The following is a 26,438-nucleotide window of genomic DNA, read 5'->3' as shown; positions in this document are numbered from 1 at the left end:
CCTTATATTATTATGATTTGATTCTGGGATACTCTGACATGAAATCATTTTGAAAACAAATTTGTAATAATTATTGGTTTTTGAATGATTTAAAAAGTTTTAAATTGGCATTATTTTTATGGGTGTTACAGTATGTGGCGGTGGGGATGGTGGTGGCGGGTGGTGGTGGTTGGTGGTGGTGGTTGGTGGTGGGGGTAGTGGTGGTGGTGGGTGGTGGTGGTGGTTTTGGTGGGTGATAGGTGGGGTGGTGGTGATGATGATGGTTGGTCGACGCGGGTGGTGGTGATGGATGATGGTGGGGGTGATGGTGGCGGGTGGTGGTGATGGAGATGGAGGCGGGTGGTGATGATGGGTGGTGGTCGTGGTAGGTGGTGGGTGGGTAATGGTGGGTCATGGTTTTGGTGGGCGATGGGTGGTGATGGCGGTAGGTGGTGATGATGTTGGTAGGTGGTGGTGTTAGGCGGTGGTTGGTGGTGGGGTTGATGGTGGTAGGTGGGGGTAGTGGTGACGGGTGGTGGAGGCGGTTGGTAGTGATGGGTGATGGGTGATGGTGGTGGTGGGTGGTTGGTAGGGGTGGTGATTGGTCGGTGGTGGCAGTGACGTGTACTGGTGCTGGTGGTGGTGATGTTGGTGGGTGGTGGTAGTGGGTGATGTTGGTCGGTTATAGTCAAGGTTGTAGAACTCGTTACTCAGTACTTGTTCGGCCGACTACCGAGTAGCGAGTACTCAGGAGTACTCGAGGAGTACTCGGATTCGGTAATTCATGTAGAAATATTTTTAGAGAAATTATATATGTCAAAATCATAAGTTAAAATCATAAGTTGATGGAAATATATAACAAAATTAGATACGTATGAATACACAAAATCTGAAAAACATATAATGATCTCACTTAGGGATTTCAACGGGGGCAAACGGGAGCGGAAATAGTTGCCCCCGCCCCCGCCCCCGAAATCAGTTGCTGCCCCCGCCCCCGGCTACCTCCATCGCCCCCGGTCCTGCCCCCGTTCACCCGGTCCCCCGACTACCACTATAAAACATGTACACAACTACAATCTGTAAACAACCACTATAAAACCTAATCATTATTCAAACAATCAACCAAGAGAGCCTCATAAGTCATAATCAAAATTACAGTGAGCATTGAACAAATTCAGATTTGCAACCAATCAAAAGAAACATGATTATATCATGAAATACAGTGAACAAATTTCAACTTGAGATATAGAATACAACATCAAACCATAAAATACACAGCAACAAACCATGAAATACACAACAACAAACAATGTTACACAGAAATCGGAGGTGAGAAACAGAAATCGTGAGCCAATAGTCGACTCAGTTGTAAACGGATTACCACTTACCTCCGATTTCTGGTGGAGAATTCGACTCGGAGGCAAGAAACAGAAGTCGTGCAGTCACAGGCGGTCGTCGGTCGCGTCTTAGGTGGATAAGTCGCAGTCGAAGACTCGGAGTCGGTCGTATTCTCGTCAATCTCCACTCTCCAGTCGAAGGCTCGAAGCTAGAAGATCGTCATTTCGTCGTTCACTCATTTGGGTCTTTGGGAAGACCGAATAAAGCTTAAGGCCTGAAGCGGTGATTTGTGAAGCCCTAAAATTAAAATTAGTTTCCCATAACCCATTTCTATTTTACATTAAATAAATATATTTTTTATATAAATATAAACGGGCCCCCGCAGGAGTACGAGACGGAAACACTCACTCCCGACCCCGGTCCCGAAAATAAACGGGGGTTAATCTCGCCCCCGCTCCCGCCCCTGCTCCTGAATTTTTTGAAAAATTAGTCCCATACGGTATCGGGGTCCCGCGGGAACGGGGTCCTGCGGGGGTTTTTGACATCCCTAGTCTCACTTCGTGAATAATTACTGAAAATTTAAGATATATATGTAGTAATAATCACATGTGTGTGTGTGTTAAATAATAAATCATCAAGTAAATTATACATATTAATCACCAAGTTGACCAAGTTTTACAACACTGCTTAGTTCAGTAAGGGATCGATCGGAGAGTACTCGTGATTTTGTAACTCGCCTCGGTAAGGGGCCAAGTAGCGAGTACTCGGAGGAGTAATCGGACAACTGGGCGAGTTTTACAACACTAGTTATAGTGATAGGTGGTTGGTAGTGGTGGTGGTGGTTGGTGGTAGTGGTGCCTGGGGTGGTGGTGGTGGGTGGTCTTTGTAAGTGGTGGGTGGGGGTGGTTGTGGCGGGTGGTAGTGATTGGTGGTGGAGGCGGGTGGTGGTTGAGGTAATATTTTAGATTATATATGTATTTATTTGTTTCTTTAGGGAACTATTGCATTCTTTAGTCAACATACTTTTATTAAAGCTTATAATTGTTTTAGTTAACTATTGCAAATAAGTAAAAGGAGTTGATGGTTGAAGGGGTTCAAGGTTCCTTTACTCAAAGTTAAGTTTTAAATAAAATATTTCTATGGATAATGGTTTATGAAGAATAATATAAAATTCTTTTTCTTGTACTTTGTATTACAAATTAAGAAGCAAATTGCATCCTTAAAAAAAAATTCTACATGTACATTTGTATTACAAGTACATCTGTATTACATGGTTAATTTCTATTTAATCACCACAACTTCCACTTCAATGGAACAAATTCACCGTCATCACACCTTCACCACCAATCCCACTTTGTCTTTAACCACTCACAATCGCACCCCTAACACCCTCTAGAAAGTAATAATCACATGTGTGTGTGTATATATATATATAAAGAAGAATAATATATTTGATAATAAGTTTCAAAGTAAAAAGATTGAAAAGTTAGAGGTGTAATATTATGCTATTGTTATAAGTTGGAGGGCCTTAAATAAAAAAAATTGAATGATGGATTGGATGTTAATGAGCAACTTTAATGCAATACACGAATGGATCGTTCATTTAAGAGTACCCTTAAAAAAATCGTCTACTGATCGGGTTAGTAGTAGTAGGGATGAAAGTGGGGTTAGACCCAGACCCGATTGGAATCGCACATGGAAAATCTAGAAACCAGAGTTGAACGATTATAAGATCCAAGAACCGGACCGTAATAAATGAGACGGCTTCGGTTCAGTTCCAGGTATCAAACCATCGGACCGGGTAAAATGGTTATTAAATCGGTTGGAACCGAAAATTGTTGATTAGAACCAGTTACTGGTTTTAGACCCAGATAGACCCAAAAACCCGAAAATATAAATACAAAAATCTAAATATTAATTTCTTATATAAAGCGGAAGATTTAATATGCATATCCTATACTATATTATAAAGCATATTAGTCATATCTTGAATTTTAAGAGGTATAAGTTACAAAGTTTTTTATACAAATCAATTATGCATAATTATCATTAATACTTGCCAAAAGTTTGAAGACTTGAATTAAGGAAGGTTATCAAAAAAATTAATTTTTTAAGCAAAATGATAATTTTAAAATATTAAATTCATGTATATAAATTAATTTAAATTTCTTAAACTAGACACCAATATTAATTAATTTACATTAAATATATAAACATGCAATATAAACATATGGTCTAAACATAAATATTTTATTTAAAAGTGCTAATTTTTTACCTAATAACTAATAATTAAATCCAATACTTATTAACATATACTATATTATAAAGCATATTAGTCATATCTTGAATTTTAAGAGATATAAGTTACAAAGATTTTTATACAAATCAATTATGCATAATTATCATTAATACTTGCCAAAAGTTTGAATACTTGAATTAAGGAATGTTATTAAGAAATTTCATTTGAAGCAAAATGATAATTTTAAAATATTAAATTTATGTATAAAAATTAATTTAAATTTCTTAAACTAGACACCAATATTAATTAATTTACATTAAATACATAAACATGCTATATAAACATAAGGTTTAAACATATATTTTTTATTTAAAAGTGCTAATTTTTTTACATAATAACTAATAATTAAATCCAATACTTATTTCACTGTAAGAAAACTATTCGTCAAAAGAGTTATTTATCTCCGCCGCTTTGCGCAGGCACACATCTAGTATACACATATCAGGTTCTCATCGATCTAAAGTGGAAGGATAAATATAGAGGTACTAGGGTACAACATTAGATGCACACAAACTTTTACCACAACATCATGCATGTACTTTTCCTCAATCAATGTTTCTTCCTCGCTAAGGTCAGCCTACAGGAACTCCTCTATAATTAAGCACCCTCATGTGACTCTCTCTCTCTCTCTCTCTCTCTCTCATAATGGTGAAGTTTAAATCAGAAGTTGAATTTACATATAACCCTGGATGGAAAGAAGAGTATGTTTGCTACTCAATATTGAAGAAACAAATTAAGAGAGTCAAACACTCACTGCATTGGTATGTAATTTTTGCTTCATTATATATATATATATATATATATATATATATATATATATATATGTATATATATATATATTAATGTTTTCATTTTTTAGATTCATGGAACTAATTTTTTGATATGTTTATAGCGAGAATCTGAAGATCACGTCTAGGATGAGCCGGTAATTATCTAGATCTTAGTTTTTGTTATTTTTTGTTATATTTACAAATTTATATGTTTATCAATATTTAGGTAGATGAATTTTTGAAAATGTTGGACGAAGAAGTTTTGAAGACGGAAGCATTTTTTATAAACAAAGAAGCAGAGCTTTTGAAGAGAGGGGATGTAACGAAATTAAACTTGATCATTTTCGACATTCAAAGCATAATTAATATAGGTTAGCACCCGTTCCGCTATTTCCATGCATAATTACTCCTTGAGTGTGAAACCATTTTTTATGATAAATTCTAATCCATTAAATTAATTATCATCGTACAATGAGATTGAAAATGCAGATATCGTGCACATCACCGCTAGCATACAAAATCAGAAAGATTATCTAAATCGAATCATCCAACACCAAATAATTAAACAAAAATAAGAAAAAAAAACTTGTCTTGGCTCTCTTTTGGACCAAGGATGTTGATGCGTCAGTTAGTTGGGGCCTCTCGTTTTTCTCGTTGTCAATTATTTTTTTTCTCCAGTTTATGAATATCGACTAGGGTTTATTTAGTGGGTGAATGTGATTTTCTTAAATTATATTGGAATTTTACATTGTTATCAAACATAGGCTCACACCACATTTATTTCCATTATAACCACAATGAAATCCCACAATCGGACCACCATCATCATACAAACCACACCTGCATTTCAAATTTAAAAGGGAAAAGCTTGGATTTCTGTTTTTGCTACCGATAAACACACACAGAAATACAAAGGGTAAAGCCACTACAATTGTTTCACGAAGGATAAGGAAGCATTTTGGGCGTGAAAGATAAGAAAAGGTAGGATCTCGATTTTGAAAACTTATATTAACATTTATCTAGATATCAATAAGTTGAAAAAAAAGATGAAGATTGTCAATTATTGTCAACAAATTTTCATGTCAATGGACCTGTTATGTCTATGGGTATAACGTAGTCGGTCCATACATTGCAATTTCCTGTAGGCTTTTTTACTTCTCAAAGCTTGTCTCATCTCAACATCAGTTTACTCTTCTCTATTTACTTTTACCCTTCGGTTTGAACTACAAATGATCACATACGTCTTCTTATCTGTGTGTTTTCCTTCATATTTTGCCCTTACTTTTACATTTCTAATTAAGCCCATTTTACATGGGATCAATGACAATATAAGTCATTTTACTTTTTCCCTTCAGTTTGAGAAGTAAAAAGGGCAGTATGGTAATTTTGGGCATAAAAAGAGCAATAAAGCCATTTTGATTTTTATAAAAATATAAAATAAAAAATAAAAAAGGGGGTGATTATTACTTTTTTACACAATAAATGCAAAACAATGAAGGGTATTTACGGAATTGACAAAATAGAATCCATTTTCATTATGCTAGCTGGCCAGTCTTGTATTTTCTCATCTAATGAATTGTAGGCCAGAGGGAGTAGTAACACTCTTAGCACCTTGCCACGTCAGCTTTTTGAGTGCCACCTCATTTTTCTCCATCATATCATACTATATTATAAAGAAAGCATTTTTCCTTTCACCACATTCATTTGAAACTCCCATGCATTTTTCCTTTCACCGCATTCATTTGAAACTCCAATGAGTTTTCAATTTCTTTCTAATAATAATTATAAGTTGGTTAATAAGGTTAAATAAATATCAAACCTAAAGTGTAATCATATATAAACTAAATTTCAATATTAAAATAATATTTTTACTTCTACTTATAAAGTTATGTTTTTTTGACTTTTAACATATTATACTTAATTTATTAGTTTTAACATAGTATTGGATGTAAACCATTATCATTTTAAAGATACAATTTTGGAACAATTTGTATAAAATACTTAAATTATTATAAATGAAGCATTTTTCCTTTCACCACATTCATTTGAAACTCTCATGCATTTTTCTTTTCACCACATTCATTTGAAACTCTCATGACTTTTCAATTTCTTTCTAATAATAATTATAAGTTGGTTAATATGGTTAAATAAATATCAAACCTAAAGTATAATCATATAAACTAAATTTCAATATTAAAATAATATCTTTACTTCTAGGGTAAATTACACGAATGGTCCCTATGGTATGTGGTAATCTGCACGGTTGGTCCTTAACAATTTTTTTTAACTCGGGTGGTCCTTGTGGTTTGATTTTATTTCGTATTTGGTCCCTACCCCTTTTAAAAAGACGGTTTTACCCTTACTATATTTTTTTATATATTTTAAACCATTTTAAATATTATTACAATAAAAAACTTGGGTCCCACCTTGACCTCTTTATCACTCCAAGTCAAATGTACCCAACCCTAATCACTTTATCCCCTTCAATTGGTCTTCCCACAGCCTCATTCTATACCGCCGTTGGAGCTTTTGTCGGAGCTGGAGAACACCCGGAGTCGGTCGTCCGCCTTCCTTATTTAGCTATCTACGCCACTAACACCATCACAGCCATCGCCCATCAGTTAGCATGTGAAAGATTAGCCAATTAGATCCATCAGAGCTAACATCACTACCGTCATCAACCTTCTCACTCACTTGAACCACCACCGCCCTGAATCACTTGAACTGTCGCCCTGAATCAATTCTTGTTGGATTAGTGTCTAAGTCCGTAACTATATTTGGTATGTACTTGATCCGAGTGTGCATGGTCCTTTTGGGTTGCCTTCACCAAAGCAACTTGACAAGGTAATTTGATATGAGAGAGAAGATATTATGGTTTATTAATATATTATAAGAATAATATATTAAAGGAGAAATCATATTTATTTAATTAGTATTAGTCATAAATTAATTAGGAATTAATTTGGTGACTAAAAGAGATTAATTAAATAAAGGGGTATAAACTGTCAAATGTGTGATAGTTGAGTTTTGGGCTGGGAAACCCAATGGAATAAGGAGGAACGAAATTATGATGAGGGATCATCATATTTTCGTCCAAGGGCCTCATTCCAGAAGGTTCCTTGGGCTGCTTGGTGGCTAAGCTATCCATTAGGGTTTAGACTGAAACCCTAGCACCCTACAGTATAAATAGATGCCCTATGCTTCAATTTTCGGCCACTTGATTCAAAGAGAAACCCTAGGGCCGAAAATTAGTATCCTCCCTCTCTCTCATAATTGCCTTCTTGCTTCAAGGTGTTTGTGAGCCATTAGAGGCACTACAATTGTGGTGCTTGCTTTCAAGAGTTCAAGAGATCAAGGAAACTAGTTGTTATTGCAATATAACAACAAAGGTATGTCTACTACACTTCTATATGATTTTTCGAAAATTATAGAAGCATGCTAGGGTTTATTTTGTGTTCATATAGTTGTATGTCTTATAGTGAAAACATAGATCCAATTAGGGTTGCATGCACACATAGGATTGTTTGTATAAAACCTATCAGTGGTATCAGAGCCTTTGGTTTTTGTTTTCAATTGGATTTGATACATATTATGAACTTGACAAATTAGGGTTTATGGCAAGTAAACCCTAAGGCTTGGTGATTTTCGCAATTAGGGTTGCAAAACCCTAGTTGGCGATTTTGATAGGGTTCTTAAACCCTTTTGCCTAGCCTCCATATTTTCGAAATTAGGGTTATGAAACCCTAGGGATTTCGAAAATCCCTTGCCCCCCAAGACAAGATCCCAAAATTTTAGGGATTTGGATATTGCTATCTTTGTGATTATCAATTTAATTGTTTGAACTAGATAATTGAAGATCTTGAATTATCCTTTCCATAAATTTCAAAATCTAGGGGATAAAAAGGATTAGGTAAATTAATAGTTTAATTTTATGATAATCCTTCATGATTTAATAGTTTAAATTAATTGTTTAATTTTGATAATTATTAAATCAAAGTTTTGTTGATGTTTAAAATTTTAAATTAAAAGGTTTAATTTTCGAAAATTTTAAATACAATTAAGACACTAGTATTTTGAAATGTTTTAAAATACACCCTTATACAATTATGATATTATAAGATTAATTATTATATATATGTATAAGAATAAGCTAGTCTTATCGCTAGTAGGCCTCATTCACGAAGCCAGTCTATAAGGTGGGTATAAGGTTGCTGCCTATAAAATGGCGCTTAATGGATGTACACTCACATCTACCGCTTGCTTGACTGGTGGAGGGTCGTTAGCCAAACGGATAGGATAGGGCACTTAATTCCTCATTATAAGTATAATGGAAATATTAAAGTAACTACATTGTTTTACAAATTCCCACTCTTAGTTACTTTAGGGTAAAATGTGAAAATGATGCTATTCCATGGAATTACACTTTGTACCCCTGTCAAACGTTAGTGGAGCGTGCGTGGTTAACCAGCACACTAATTTGGGATTGACATTGGTGACAAAGGGTGGCTCGATGTCTTATCATAGATCAATGGAGCGTGTGTGGCTAACCAGCACATTGATTAGGTGATGAAAACATTGAGTGCACCACGTTGATTCGCATGGTTATTCACAAACTTGTTTGCGATCCTCGGCATCCCAGTCGCAAATTTGAAGTGCATATCGAGATTTAAACATGCCATTGAAATGTTTAATGAATCTCAAAAGAAATCTAGGAATTTTCAAATACATTTAAAACTTAACCTCTTTCGTTTTTCATGGTGAAAATTAGTGAATCGTCATTGACTTACCTTCAAATTATTTACTTTTAGATTACGGCATCCCTTTTCTAAGTTGTAAATAATGTTGTTGGATCCTAGCCCTAATTTCTCATTTGGGTGTTTAATTGGGGATTCATTCTAATCAAACTTTGTTCCTGTCTATTTCAGATGTCAAACGCAAACGCAAACAACAACACTTCTGGGTCATTCTCGTTGATGAACCTATGTCAGAAAGTGACATTTGATGGCTCGAACTTCAACGAGTGGATGAGATACATTCGCATGATAACTCGTTACGAGGACAAAGAATATGTCCTCGACGAGAAGCTAGAAAAGATCAACCCAGAAGAAGCTACTCCTGAAGAGATGGCCGCCTTTGAGGCCCACGAGCGTGATGCAACGAAAGTTCATTGCATCATGTTGGCCACCATGAACCTCGAACTCCAAAAGTCCTATGAGGACATGTATCCATATGAGATGCACCAAGATTTGCTGGACAGGTACCACCAGAGCGCGAGGCAAGAGCGCTATGAGATCATCACCAACATGATCACCGCTAAGATGGGGAGTGGAGAATCCCTAACTGCTCATTTGCAAAGAATGCAAAGATATGTTGATCGTCTTCTCAAACTTAATGTTAAGTTTGATGAGGATTTGGCTATCGACATCATCCTCCACTCCTTGCCTTCCTGCTACAACCAGTTCAGAATGACCTACCACATGAATAAGGAAGAGGTCACCCTAAGTAAGCTTCAAGGGCTCCTGAGGACAGCTGAGAGCAACCTCAAGGACAAATCTATTGCATCATCCTCTACTGTAACTGCTCCTGTGTTGGCAATTGGCCAAGGAAAGGGAAAGAAGAGGAAGGCTCCTTCCAAGAGCCACCATAAGGGTAAGACCCAAGATGGTTCCTCTTCTAGTGGGACCAAAGCAGGTTCTGTTAAGCCCTCTTCTGACCCCAAGGAAGCAGAGTGCTTCTATTGCCACCAGAAGGGCCACTGGAAACGAAGCTGCCCTAAATATCTGCAAGATATTAAGGATGGGAAGATAAAGCCCACCTTTGCAGGTATGTATTTAATTAAATCTAATAACTCATCATTTGCTACTTCATGGGTTCTTGATACAGGGTGTGGTTACCACATTTGTTCTGATATGCAGGGCCTAAAAAGAAGTAGGGAAGTGGAGCATGGAAGGATAAGCTTGATCATGGGAAACAAGAAGTCTTCACCAGTAACCAAGATCGGAGTTTATTCCTTAGTGTTGAGTAATGGGTTAGGACTAGATTTAAATAATTGTTGCTATTCGCCAGATATGGCAAGGAACATCATTTCTTTTCATGGTTTGTTTAGACAAGGTTTCAGATATTCATTTGATAATAGTAATGGTTCTATTAATGCTTATTTGAATGGTGTCTTTTATTTCAATGCATTACCTTGTAATGGGATTTATGAATCTGTGTTAGTTATTGAAAATTTAGGAAATGATGTTTTGAATATCGATTCGTCCACAAGTTTGGACAAAGCATGCTTGTGGCATTGTCGCCTTGGCCATGTTAACAAGAAACGCATAGCCCAACTCCAAAAGGATGGAGTATTGGAGTCATTCGACCTTAGGGACGATGACGTGTGTGAGTCTTGTTTGCTTGGGAAGATAACCAAGTCACCCTTTACTGGCACATGTGAAAGGGGTGAGGGTGTATTGGATCTCATACATACAGATGTATGTGGACCCTTTAGATCCACCACAAGGGACGCTTGTCGCTTCTACGTGACTTTTACAGATGATTATAGCAGATATGGATATATCTACTTAATCAAGCAGAAGTCAGAAACCTTTGAAAAGTTCAAAGAGTTCAAGAATGAAGTGGAGAATCAGTTGGGCAGGAAAATCAAGATGCTTCGATCTGATCGAGGGGGAGAGTACCTAAGTCTTGAGTTTCACGACTATCTGAAAGAGTGTGGAATAGTTTCACAATTGACGCCTCCTAGAACGCCACAATTGAATGGTGTGGCTGAGAGACGTAATCGAACCTTGTTGGACATGGTTCGCTCTATGATGAGTCGTGCTTCGTTACCAATCTCATTCTGGGGGTATGCCTTGGAGACTGCCGCCCATATCCTTAACTTAGTTCCCACCAAGAAGGTTACCAAAACACCTCACGAGATGTGGACAGGGAAAGCTCCCTCGTTAGCACATATCAAGGTTTGGGGTTGTGAAGCTTTCGTAAGACGAGAGACTCACGACAAGCTAGAACCTCGTAGTGAGAAGTGTTACTTCATTGGCTATCCGCAGAAGTCTTTTGGTTATCTCTTCTATAGACCAAATGACAATGTTGTCTTTGTTGCTAGGAGAGGGGTTTTCAGAGAAAGAGAACTCATAAGCCGAGGAGACAGTGGGAGTAAGATTGACCTTGAAGAGCTTCAAGAGTCAGTAGAAGAAGGAACCTCTGACACTGGCGTTCAAGATGAGGAGGAAACTCCTGACCAGTCCTTACCTCTTAGACGTTCAAGTAGAGTTGTTGTTCCACCCCAGTTTTATGGTTTCTATATTACTACTGACGGGGATACGTTTATTAGTGATAGTACACTAGTAAATCTGGACGAACCTAACAACTACAAGGAAGCCATGGCAGGCCCAGAGTCTGCTAAATGGAAAGAGGCAATGGACAGCGAGATTCAGTCCATGTATGACAACAAAGTTTGGAATTTGGTGGATAATGTACCAGGTTGTAAGACAATCGGGTGCAAGTGGATCTTCAAGAAGAAGACAGACATGGATGGGAAAGTGCACACTTATAAAGCGCGATTGGTCGCGAAGGGCTTTACTCAAACTCCTGGAGTTGACTATGATGAGACCTTCTCACCAGTTGCGAAAATAAAGTCTATTAGGGTAATGCTTGCAATAGCTGCGTTTCATGATTATGAAATCTGGCAGATGGACGTAAAAACCGCTTTCCTAAATGGGAAGCTGGCTGAGGATGTTTACATGAATCAGCCAGAGGGTTTTGTCAATGCGAAGCATCCAAATAGAGTGTGCAAGCTTAAGAAATCCATTTATGGATTAAAGCAAGCATCTCGCAGATGGAATCTTTGTTTTGACGAGAAGGTCAAAGAGTTTGGTTTTCTGCGAAATGAAGATGAGTCATGTGTATATGTCAAGGCCAGTGGGAGTATAGTGAGCTTCCTCGTATTGTATGTCGATGACATACTACTCATAGGAAACGACATCCCAAAATTGCAGGAGGTCAAGTCCTGGCTTGGGAAGTGTTTCGCTATGAAGGACCTCGGAGAGGCTGCATATATTCTGGGAATAAGGATAGTGAGAGACAGAAGCAAGAGACTGATAGGACTCAGTCAGGATACATACTTGGAAAAGGTACTAAAACGTTTTAGTATGGAAAATTCCAAGAAAAGGGAGTTACCAATCCAATGCAATACCAAACTGAGTAAGACTCAGAGCCCGAGTACAGAGGCAGAGATAGCTGATATGAGCCGAGTACCTTACGCTTCCGCAGTTGGATCGATTATGTACGCTATGACTTGTACTCGCCCTGATGTGGCTTTCGCTTTGAGCATGGTCAGCAGATATCAAGGGAACCCTGGTAGGGCACATTGGATTGCTGTCAAGAATATTCTTAAGTACCTACGAAGGACCAAGGAATGGTTTCTAGTCCTCGGTGGGAGTGATGACTTAAGGGTGCGAGGGTACAGTGATGCTAGTTTCCAGACAGATCGGGATAATTACCGATCACAGTCGGGCTGGGTCTTTACCCTGAATGGAGGAGCAGTGACTTGGAAAAGTTCCAAGCAAGAAACTGTAGCTGATTCAACGTGCGAATCAGAGTACATTGCGGTGAGCGAGGCGTCAAAGGAGGCTATATGGTTGAAGAACTTCATTGGAGACCTTGGAGTTGTGCCATCCATAAAGGAGCCCATGGAAATTTTCTGTGATAATGAAGGAGCGGTTGCCTTAACCAAGGAACCAAGGGATCATGGCAGATCTCGACATATCGACAGGAAATACCATTTTATTAGACATCGGGTAGAAGAGGGACTCCTCGTTGTGAAGAGGGTATCGTCGGAAGATAACCCAGCAGATCCCCTTACGAAGGGACTGAGTAGGGTTAAGCATTTGCAGCACGCTAGGAGCGTAGGGCTAAAGGACGATATTAGTTTAGATTAGATAGGTAGGAAACTTGTAATGGATGATCTTATATTCAACATTTGATGATTAAATAAAGGTGTGTTATTTATAAGAAAGTTTCTATCTTGTGTTGATTATTTATCTATTGTTTCAATTTTGCATGTTTTGACTTCCTGAATAATAAGATTATTCGAACAGTCCACAATCGCTCATATGTTGGAAGTAGATATGAAAGAAGATTGTCATAAATTTGTTTGTAGATTGTCTGAAAAGTTTTAGACATAGCAAAGGTTTGCTGCAAAGTTTATGAGTGCTTATGAAATTTGTATTGAGCATTGGAATAGACCCGCACTTGCTGGCATCGCTTCATGAATGTTATCACAAGTGATCGCAAGATGATAATATCATATAATCTTTAAACCTAGAGATATGGTTATTGTTTGCTAGTTGATTATACATTGATAATGCAAAAACGCATCAGTAACTTGATGTTATAAAATGCATTATTGTGTGTGGCTTAGCTAGTAAATGATAAAATCATATAAGTCGACGTTTTCGGTTCCTTTTATTCTATGAGAATAAAAGCGATATCTTGGCCACTTGATGATTTGGTTTGACTTATGTGCCGGGCCTGGTCAGGATGAAGTTGCTGTGTTCAACTGAGTTCTATGTCGAACAAATCAGAGATCGAGAAACAAAATGCTGGACAATAAGTATTGTTAGCATGATATCTAGAACAGAGGATTATACGATCCCTTATCTGAAGGACAGATTATTGGTCAGAGTTGACAGCGGCTATTGAAAGCTATGATTGCTAATCGGATACGGAAGTCATATGTGAGATATAGTTACTAGACTTATCCAAGTGGGAGACTGTTGGATTAGTGTCTAAGTCCATAACTATATTTGGTATGTACTTGATCCGAGTGTGCATGGTCCTTTTGGGTTGCCTTTACCAAAGCAACTTGACAAGGTAATTTGATATGAGAGAGAAGATATTATGGTTTATTAATATATTATAAGAATAATATATTAAAGGAGAAATCATATTTATTTAATTAGTATTAGTCATAAATTAATTAGGAATTAATTTGGTGACTAAAAGAGATTAATTAAATAAAGGGGTATAAACTGTCAAATGTGTGATAGTTGAGTTTTGGGCTGGGAAACCCAATGGAATAAGGAGGAACGAAATTATGATGAGGGATCATCATATTTTCGTCCAAGGGCCTCATTCCAGAAGGTTCCTTGGGTTGCTTGGTGGCTAAGCTATCCATTAGGGTTTAGACTGAAACCCTAGCACCCTATAGTATAAATAGATGCCCTATGCTTCAATTTTCGGCCACTTGATTCAAAGAGAAACCCTAGGGCCGAAAATTAGTATCCTCCCTCTCTCTCATAATTGCCTTCTTGCTTCAAGGTGTTTGTGAGCCATTAGAGGCACTACAATTGTGGTGCTTGCTTTCAAGAGTTCAAGAGATCAAGGAAACTAGTTGTTATTGCAATATAACAACAAAGGTATGTCTACTACACTTCTATATGATTTTTCGAAAATTATAGAAGCATGCTAGGGTTTATTTTGTGTTCATATAGTTGTATGTCTTATAGTGAAAACATAGATCCAATTAGGGTTGCATGCACACATAGGATTGTTTGTATAAAACCTATCAATTCTAACCATGAACCACGTCCCTCCATTCGAACCAGTGTCTTCTTCGGCAAAGCTGAAGTAGAAGGATACCTCATTGGGCTCTCTGGTTTTTCCGGTGATCTGGTTTCTTCCCATCTAGTTTCTCCGGCAAGGAGATTTCCTTCTGGTTTGATTTTTGGACGATTTGCTTCAGGCGAAGGGCAGTCCACCCCTCCTCATTTGTAAAATTGGAAGTGGAACCCTAAATCAGAACACCAGGGAGCTGTTGGGATGCCCCATCGGCGACGACTATGTTAAAAGAATTTGTTGTCGCCGCCCTTCAACTCTCTTTAATCTCGTTTACATTTAGATCCCGTACCAGGTTTGCATCCTCAATATTTCGAAGTTGGTTGATGGGGAAGCTTGATTGAAGGTTTAATTTTGTTTTCATTTATCCTCCTCATGAAGGAGATGTTATGATATCAAGGCCAAAAAAAATTGCAGGTGCTTCAAGGGAGATCAAATTGAAGCTGGATTTTGTTAATATAGGTTTAATTCCAAGAAGTAGATGCTATAGTATTTTGATTTTTGTTCATCTTGGTGGTTGCCAGAGGTTTTATACAGTCGCTGGATTTACGAGAAATGTTGAGGGAACGGAGGATGGAGGGGTAGTGGGCCCTAATTGATTTATAATGACATAAATATAATATGCAAAAATAAATAAATCATAAAAGAAATGAATAAGGGCAGTATGGTCATTTCAGGTCTAATAGGGACCAAACGTGTAACAAAAAAATGTAATAGGGACTGTCCGAGTTAAAAAAAGAGATTAGGGACCAAACGCGCAGATTACCCCAAACCATAAGGACCATTCATGTAATTTACCCTTACTTCTACTTATAAAGTTATGTTTTTTTAATTTTTTAACATATTATACTTAATTTATTAGTTTTAATATAGTATTGGATGTAAACCATTATCATTTTAAAGATATAATTTTGGAACAATTTGTATAAAATACTTAAATTATTAATTTAAATATAACATTACATGGTTAACTTAAATATAAATTTTAGTTTAACTTAAACAACCCAAAAAATATTTTGTAGTTAAAAGTGATAAGTTGTAGTGTCTTTTTAATAATGATTATAAGTTGATTAATAAAGTTAAATAATATCAAACCCAAAGTTTAATCATAAATAAACTAAATTTCAATTTTAAAATAATATATTTACTTCTACTTATAAAGTTATGTCTTTAACTTTTAATATATTATACTTTATTTATTAGATTTAAAATGTTGTTCTATGTAACCCATTATCAGTTTAAAGCTACAACTTTTAAATAGTTTGGATAAAATACTTAAATTATTAATTAAATATAATATTACAGTATCAACTTAAATATAAATTTCAGTTCTACTTAAAAAACCAAAGAATATTTTGTAAATAGTTAAAAGTGATAAATTATAGTGATAAATGCAAAAACTAAATTGTAATCTCAATTTAACTAAAATATTTCCTAAAGATATTTTTATAATTGTTCAAAATTTTCAAATAAGTAGTTTAAAATTACTTACAACAACAATAGTTAAAAATAACACTATATAAATGATTATATTGTTACATTTAAGATAAAAAAACAATGTTTGATGTTTTAAATAATTATAATGATAAAAATTAAAACATCAAGCAAATAAATTTTAAAAAATTAATTAACAATAAAACACCTATAAATAACATTAAACCATATATTATATTTAATTTTATTCATGTGTAATTTGCGGGTAGAAGATACAATTTCAGAACAATTTGTATAAAATACTTAATTATTAATTTAAATATAACTTTACAAGGTCAACTTATATATAAATTTTAGTTAACTTAAACAACGCAAAAAATATTTTGTAAATAGTTAAAAGTGATTAATTTTAGTGTCTTTCTAATAATGATTATAAGTTGGTTAATATGGTTAAATAAATATCAAAAGTGTAATCATAAATAAACTAAGTTTTCAATTTTAAAATAATATCTTTACTTCTACTTATAAAGTTATGTCTTTAACTTTTAACATATTATAATTAATTTATAAGATTTAAAATATTATTATATGCAAACCATTATCAGTTTAAAGCTACAACTTTTGAACAGTTTGGACAAAATACTTAAATTGTTAATTTAAATACATTACAATGTCAATTTAAATATAAATTTCAGTTCTACTTAAAAAATCAAAGAATATTTTATAAATAGTTAAAAGTGATAAATTGTAGTGATAAATACAAAAACTAAATTGTAATCTCAACTTAACTAAAATATTTCATAAAGTTGTTTTTATAATGGTTAAAAGTTTTCAAATAAGTAGCTTAAAATAACTTACAATAACAATAGTTAAAAATAACTCTATATAATTTATTATATTGTTACCTTTAAAATCAAAAAACAATGTTTGATGTTTTAAATAATTATAATGATAGAAATTAAAACATTAAGCAAATAATTTTTTTAAAAATAATTAGCAATAAAAACAACTATAAATAACATTAAACAATATATTATATTTAATTTTATTCATGTGTAACTCGCGGGTAGAAGTCATTCAAACGATTGAGATTATGTAGTTATAATATATATATATATATATATATATATATATATATATATATATATATATATATATATATATATAGATATATATTATCATATAATTCAAAATAATGAATATATTATATCAATTTAGTATACGAATTATTATATCAAATTTAACAACAAAGTTATTGTCATATTTAAAAAAAACACATATTTGTAAAGACTTCGACTGTATAGGTGTTTCTGAGCAACGTGCGGGCATTCGCTTAGTTTAACACTTAATCTTAGCATTTGGTAGGGAGAGTTAACATTCCTAGCAATTTTTTTTTTCTAATTTAATTAAATTACCTTATTTTAACACACAAACATTTTTTTATACAAAAATGTTGAGCATATTTTATTAAATTAAATTATATATGGTTTGTTTGTTTAAAAAACAAATTAATTTTCTTTGACTACATACGTTGAGCTCGTTCTAAGATATGATTTACAAATAAGAAAAATATCATGGAAATTCTATGTTGTTAATATCATTGTACAGTGGAAATTAAAAAAAAATTTAATAAATAAAAAAAAACAAAATTCAATTAAAATTTCTTTTTGACTGATTCAAATGGTAGTAAATCAAAATGTAGTAAATCAAAATGTAGTAGAGAATAGAGTAAATCCTCGTACCATAGATATTTATAAAATAAAAATCAACATTTAAAATAAAAACAAAAGTCAATTAAAATTATTCTTGATTTATTCATACGCCGAACGATTGAATAAATCCTCTCCATCCAAATTAGGTTTTACTCTCGTCCCCTCGTTATCTCACACATCCGTCCCTCATACTCCACGATCTCCTTCTTCCCCAAAAAGCCATCGTCCTCCTCTGCAGCAAGCCTTAAACAGTAGATTAATATCGAAGAAATTACCGATCAGAACGGCTTATTCGCTGGAACAGGAACGGAATTGGTCACAGGATTGCCGGAATCTTCATAAAAGCCACCGGAAGTACGTCGGTAAAGCATGGGGTTGTAGATCGGTGGTAGTGGTGGGAGCGGGAGTCCACAAGGACCACAAATGGAGAAAATTGACTTTTGATTTTAGTATTTCGACCAAATCCACTCTTCCAATTTTCTCTCTTCTCGCCATGTTTGTAACGAACGGAGGTTAGCGACCCCCCTAGCGAGTGCTAGGGGGCGGTGTTCAAGGCCTTGTAGCGAGTGTAACGAGTGGGGTAACGACTCCCACTCCTTGAATGATCAAGGCCTTCAGCCTTGAATGATCTGACAGTATTTGGTCCATGACCCATAGCAACAAGCTTTGCCACAGCTATTTGGTATTTGGTTAGTAGTTAGTAGTCAGAGTGCCAGTTTTGTTTTTGTCTGAACAAATCACTCTTGTACACCCAAGAGTCTAAGCAAGGGCATTCTTTTGCGTGTGCCAAGAGTTAAACAAGTAATTATCACAAATGGAAAAACTTTTGGGATTGCAATTTCAAAGTAGTAAGTGCACTTCTCGTATGAGAAATTGAAGTTTGTTGAGTGGTTTGGGGTGGTGAAACTTTATGATAAATTTAATTAAACTACTTTTTTCACAGGTTTCAAATGTAGTCCAAATGTCGCATTTCGTGTGTGTGGATAAGGTAAAATCATGTAAATTGAGCCGTGGATGAGCAGTTTGTTCCGGATCCCGTACTAGAACCGGTACAATTTGAAAATATGGGACGGTACTCAATACTCCAATACTCCAAATACATGAAATTCGGGATTCGGTACCACTGGTACGGGTACTCCAATTGGGCTACCCAAACCCTATGAAATATTTTGAATAAATTCATATATATTTAGTTTTTAAATATATAATTTAATTAAAACTCGGGCCCTATTTCTTCCGGGCCCTGTGCGGCTGCCCCTCTTCCCCCCTCCTAAAACCGAGCCTGAATTGATGCTATGTAAATATCAGTGGTATTAGCCAATTAGACAATGCTATTTACAGGTCTACCGTAAATATAATTGGTATTACCTAAATAAAAATCCTCAACTTAATTTAAATTAAACTATGTAAATGGGCTTAACACATATTTAGGGTGGGTCCTAACGTGCCTCGTAAATGGGCTTACCACATATTTCAAAAAAACACAAAGCTGAAAGGGATATATTACATATAATTAACAAAACAAATTAGTCCTACAAATTTAACAAGTTATTAATTTTATATCGCAAACGACATTTAATATATATATATATATATATATATATATATATATATATATATATATATATATATATAGGCTTAGGTTATTCTATTCAAAGTAATTATTGTGTTATTGTATGCATAAATGTGGGCCAATCATTTTTTTTATTTTCAGAAAGTGATTAATACATATTATTAAATTAAAGATAATTGAAAAATACCATCTAATTTCATTCTAAGGGTATTTTAGACAATTGAGATAATTTTAAAAAATGAAAATTCCATATTTTTTGGGATAATTAACTCTCTTGATTTTAAAATTATAAATTTTTTAATTACTTTAATTTTAATTATAACGTAATTTTTATAATTAAACCCGATTTTATTCTGTCAGAATGACATTATTTTAATAATGATATTCTATGAAAATTCAAGCCATAAACTAATAAAGAGATTTATTTCTCGCAGAATAAACAAATTTTTAGATACAAGTTAAATTTTTTCTATCACATCCTTAAAAAAATAAAAAACTTTATATTTTTTTCTATAATAATGAAACACTCCCTAATAACAAACAAATATAATATGTAGATTATTCTATTGGAATATACTATTACATATACTCTTATCATTATATTATAGACTAATCTAACAGAATATGACAATGAGTAGTGCATTTTTCTGGAAGATCGATGACCATTGAGGATTGTTCATGTCTATCACAAACGCATTCATCCAACCTTCAGGTCATTGATCATCATGTACTTCATTCATTCTATGAGAATAACTGTCATGAAAATGAATTATGTAAGAATAAAACTATGTGAGAATGCTTTTATACGATAAAAATAAAACAAATTTTAGTAATTCTAAGAGAACTCATACAACAAGATAAAATCAAGTAACACAAATAATGAACTTATAAATTATTTTTGTGTTCTTCAAGAATTTGAACATCAAGTTCTCTTTCAGACATTTCTACAGACACCTGGTGTGCAATATTCTCGTAGAATTATTTTTGTGTTCTTTAAGATTTCTACAAACCCTTCAATATATCACTACATAATCGTAAATTCTTTAATAGAAAAATGAAAACAAATGCTGTTGATGATTTGATCATCTACTCATCACCAAACAACTTTAAGAAACAAACACGATCAACAGATAAGGGAAGAGGTCCAATCTTTTAATCATAATCATGCAATATGTTTGAACTCTAGACAACTATGTATGTATGTAATTTACTGTTTTTCTCTTAATTTTTTGAATTCACTGTCAAAATCAAATGTAGGAAATTTCATATCAGAATCAATGTCAAACTCTTCCGTTTTATACAAAAAAAATGTTGTTTGTTTTGAGCACATTCAAAGAGAGTACAAGTTAGAAAAAAGATTATTTGGTTAATTGAAATTATTTATTGATTAATTCTAAATATAATTACCATTCAATGAAATCTCATTTTTCTTCTACATAATTCAATAAAATCCTCTTCTTCTTTTCAAGATTAATCATTTTTCTAACATTAACACCCACATAATTAAGATTCCTAGCTAATATTCGCTGTACTGGAAGTGGCTCTAGTTTTAGCTCTTATAGAAGAGACATTTACAATGATGAACAATGAGTTATTCTTTTAGAAAAAGGTATTATAATAATCACTTATTTGTCCTATCATAATCTGTCTAGTTAACTCTAAAGATGCATGGTTTAATTTTATGTCAATATACATTTTCAGGCTCGCCTTCTTCATACAGCATGCATCCTGAATTTGTATGTATGTTACTGGAAATTAAATCACAAATTAACGGGAGGGATACACATAAATCTGAATGCAAATCACTATCCCATAAATCGATGTAAAATAGCTTTAAAATTTTGAACACAATCAGATGAACAGTAACAATTGCACATACAGAAATAACTAAAAATCGATTTAAACTCGAATCAATGAGTAATTTCACGTGAATAGGAAGAAAACTAACCTTTATTGTTTCAGGCCTGGGTTTGACGATACGCTGTTAGTGACAAAGGAACTAAAACCGCAGTAACGATCGCAATCCCTAATATTCCATTAACGATCGACGTAGCCTCGATCTGTCTCTCTTCCGCTTCGACTCATTTCTCAGCTGACTCAATTACTTCCTTCGCAATCTCCAGCGCTTCTTCCTCTGCCTTCTTCAGCTTCTTCCCCAATCCGAAATAGCCCTGTATCCTCCGCCATCGACGATATCTCCATTGTCGTAATACTTGTAGGTTTTATAAACTAGAGAAATTAGGTTAAAAGTCACATACCATAATTATAGGGATTATTTTTGGTAGTTACTAAACAAATTACTATATTACCCTTATTTATTTATTTAATTATTTAATTTTGATTGGCCCATATTTATGCATACAATAACACAATAATTAGTTTAAACAAATGAACCTAGCTCTCTCTCTCTCTCTCTCTCTCTATATATATATATATATATATATATATATATATATATATATATATATATATATATATATATATATATATATAAGATCTTTATTTTTAAATGTCCATTGCGATATAAAATTAATAACTTGTTAAATTTGTAGGACTAATTTGTTTTGTTAATTAAATTATATATATATATGGAAAAGTTCAATAGAGAACCATTACTAATCAAGGAACCAAGTAACCAATCCAAAGTGTCGAAATTTAAAGCGATCAACGACAAAAGGAAGGGTTGTAAACTTTTATAATGGACGCATATGTACCGGATTATAACAAAAACTCACTTCATTTTTACATTTAAAATTTTTTTTAGGCCAAAATTTTTATCGAAAAAAAAACCGAATATACCGTTGTTCACGATTTTTCGTCCTCTTTCCATAGAGATCAATGATGATATATAAAAAAACGAACTTTTTTTTTCGAAAAAAATCCACTTAATTTTCTTAGTTTTTTCAATATTTAAGTTTATTTTTATCAAAAAAAACTAATTATACCAAAAATATTAATTTTGTATACTCTATTAATAAACATCAACACCGATTAAAAAAAAAAACAAAAAAAAAAAACCTCGAACAGTGTAGATTTACACTGTGAATCTAAACTGTAAATATTTCAATTTTTAACATTCACAATATGAAAAATGTCGAACAGTTCAGATTCACATTGTGAATCTGAATTACTATTATGCACACTGTGAATCTGAGAAGGTTCACAAAAAAAAAACATCGATCGGTGTAGATTCACACTATGAATTTAAACTGTAAATATTTCAAATTTAAAATTCACATGGCCTAAAAAAAATTTAAACGAAAAAAAGTAGTGAGTTTTTTTTGTAAATGGTGGATTTTTTGGTATAATCCGGTGTGTGTGCGCCCGATGTAAAAGTGTATATCTATTTCCTTGGTCTTTGATCGTTATAATTTCCGACGCTCACGATTGGTTCCTTGGTTAATTATGGTTCTCTATTGAACATCACCATATATATATATATATATATATATATATATATATATATATATATATATATATATATATATATATATATATATATATCGAACAACAACAAAACTTTGATATTATAGTCTAAGATAAAAACGCCACACATGAGTGTGGCGTTTTCTTGCCCCAACTTTTAATGCCAGCCGACGAATAAACTCATAAAAATAAATGTATATGTTTTTAAATGCGCTTGTTTGTTAGTTACTATTAGTCATATTATAAATTGTGTTTGTGTGATATAGGTTGACGATTTAAAAGAATACATAGAGACCTATTATACAGCTTACTTTGCCAATAACAATAAGGAAGTAGCTATGAAAAAGTTAAGCCCATGCAAGAAAGAAAACTTGTTCACCGACACCTTCTTTGATGGTATTGTACTTCTCACCAACAATCTTCATTCTTATAATTACCAAATAATTAATACGACTCCCTTTGTTAGTGGTCTCGATATTTTGTTATTTTGTATAGCCTTGTATTTTTATATTGGCCCATTTGTGTGAGGCCTATCTATCTTGTATTATGTATATAAATTTTTTTATTGAATGGGAAAATCATTTGATTTCATGGTATCAAAGCCAAACTAAACCCTACATTCTACTTTCTTTCTTCCAGGCTATACAAAATAACAGAATATCGAGACCACTAACACCCTTAAATCAATGACATGGGTCAATTAATGACATTTTTGTTTTTGCCACAGGGTCCTTTCCGACTATGCCTGTAGTGCTAATTTGTATATATTTCATAATATCATCAACTAACCGAATGTTATTGTAGAAGAATTGTAACGAGTAATCGAAGTAAATCAGAGTAATTCAAGTAATGATCAAGTAAAGAACACACGATGTAAATATGATCTGGTTTCAGCTTCTATTACTTTCAAAGAACTTGAGTACAAAAACAGATAACAGAATTCGGAAAACTCTCTTACCTACACTCAAGTTCAGACCCTATTTATAGGATACTGTAAATACAAAAAATACTAAGGACTGAACATTAAGTTTCGACTAAACAAGTGCCTTAGTAAATACATACGAAATTACAAAACAAACACTTCGACTCTATACAATATTTCGACCCTAACAATCTCCCTCTTTGTAAACGAGTCGAACTACTCAATTCGTGAGAATCTGAGCAGCAAAGTACATCATCCTTCGAATCTCTGAGTACCAAGTTAACACCTTCTTTAACTCAGTCTTATCTCCTTCATTATTCTTCGTACAATTATTCATACGAACAATAAAGTTCGTATATTGAGCTGTAGTATACCGTTCCACTTCACTTACTTGAAACAAAAACCTTTTAGCTTTGCCATTCTTATCTTTTCCTGCAAAGACTAATCCAAAAGGTTTTAAGCAAATCTCTCCATCAGCGTATTTCCTCAACTCAGCTTGAGTTTTCGATAATTCCATTGCAACCTTCACTTCTCTTCCCACTCCTAAAGCTAACTCTTCATCAGTTAATGCTAGACAATCATAATAACTGTCTATGAAAATCTTGATGTGTGCTAGACCAAGTTTGAAAACATCTTTATCAGTTCCTTTGAGTTGAGAAGCTTCCATATCCTTAAGTATCAAGGCCACTTCAATCAAGTCGTTCAAGTTCATTAACGGAAAATCAGCCACCGAAAAATCACATCTTTGATTATTTGCACGAATAACATGATATCTAAACTTTTGAATCATGCCTTCGAACAAAACATCCTTCGTTATGCTCACAACTTTCTTGATCTTTATCAATGACCAAACCTCATCTGGCTCCTTCCCAAGAACTGCGTGAAATCTGATCTTCATGTAAATGAAGTCATCTTCGTTGTCGAACTTTTCAACAATCTTGTATTGAGCCATGATGAACATCATCTCATTTATAGGAAAATCCAGTTGGCTCATGTCAGTGTTTGCAATCGAATAGCTTTTCTTTGGCTTCTTCTCAAAAGAATACATTCGATTGTATGCTACCCTGGATTCAATGCTTTCATAGCTGTAGAGATTTTTCGGATCACCCTTATCCATACCAGGAGGATCATTTGCTCTTAGCATCATTATGCTTTGTATATGTCTCTGCTTTTCCATCTCAGCCTTCCTCTCTTCCTTGGACTTTTCAACCAAAATTTCCTTCCCTTTATCATCATTTTCAGAAGGTTTTGGTTTTGATGAACTTGAGCTCTCTCCTTCAGTTGTCGAATTAAACACAATCCCCTTCAGAATGGGTTTTGTTGTTGTCTTGATAGCTTCAGTTGTATTCGTCTTTGAAACTATAGGAATTGTGACTTGAGTAGAAACAATTTTAGATGGAATTCCCGAAGTTACAACTTTCAATTTATCAGTAGCCTTTGAGACATTCGAAACTTTGCTTTTGCCTTCATTGACTTTCTTTTCTCACCCTTGCACCCCTATGATAACAGGTGGGGCATTCGAAGGCAACATTTGAGCAAATTTCGTTATAGGTGCTACAGCCTTCTGAATGACTTGATAAAAAACATTCAATTTCTGAGTAAGAAACTCAGGAGTTAAAAAGGAATGTGGGGCTGGCTTCGAAACAATGCTTTTGAGTTCACCAAGCAACTCCTTTAGCTTAGCAAATTGTTCTTTATCATCTGAGGCCTTGGCTTCAACAGTTGGTATCGTGGCTTGAAAAGTTTGAACGAAATTCGTCACTGCCCCAACAATAATATCCACATTCTCTTGAATGGAATTATAATGATCATTAACTTCACGGATTTCCTTAGAAACTTCCTTCTTCAGTTCTTCTAACTTGAGATTAACATCTTCACGAACCTTCTTAACGTCTTGTACGAACATCACATGACGTTCTTTTGTGACGTTACGAAGTTCTTTGATTTCCGAAGCAACCAAATCTCTTTGAGCTTTTACCCGTAGCTCATTGTTCTTATCATTCGTATCTAGTTGCCTTTGCAATCTAAGCTCAATAGCTTTTAACATGACATCTACCTCGATCCTAGAAACCGAATTCTTGGCTCCTGAATCGGCTTGTGATTGCAAAATCGAATTAAGCTTTCGATTTAGGATCTTGAATTGTTTCCCTGACATCAACATGTGATCAGGAACATCCTCCTCTTCAGAATCAAAATGAAGATCATCAAATGTTCCTCCGAAACCTCATCCGTCTGTTTCATCATCGGAATTTGGCTTCGGTGGATCAGTGGATTGTGACTGAAAAAGGGTTGTGATAGGTTGATTAAGGATGTTATCAAATGTGGGTGATGTGGTAATAGTTTTAGTTTGAGTGAAGAAATGAGGTAA

General features: G+C 34.1%; 1 long non-coding RNA gene across 1 annotated transcript; it reads left to right on the top strand.

The window, feature by feature from the left end:
* Window positions 1-18,259: 18,259 nt before the first annotated feature.
* On the top strand, window positions 18,260-19,350 carry LOC145136256 (uncharacterized). Its single transcript, XR_013720340.1, has 2 exons — window positions 18,260-18,997; window positions 19,093-19,350. It is a non-coding gene; the product is annotated as an uncharacterized LOC145136256 (long non-coding RNA).
* The last annotated feature ends 7,088 nt before the right edge of the window (window positions 19,351-26,438 follow it).

Source organism: Lactuca virosa, chromosome 9 (genome assembly GCF_052849685.1).
Source record: "Lactuca virosa cultivar CGN04683 chromosome 9, Lactuca_virosa_CGN04683_v6, whole genome shotgun sequence".
Taxonomy (NCBI): domain Eukaryota; kingdom Viridiplantae; phylum Streptophyta; class Magnoliopsida; order Asterales; family Asteraceae; genus Lactuca; species Lactuca virosa.
The sequence above is the reverse complement of the archived record's forward strand: the minus strand, read 5'-3'. Positions and strand labels throughout refer to the sequence as shown.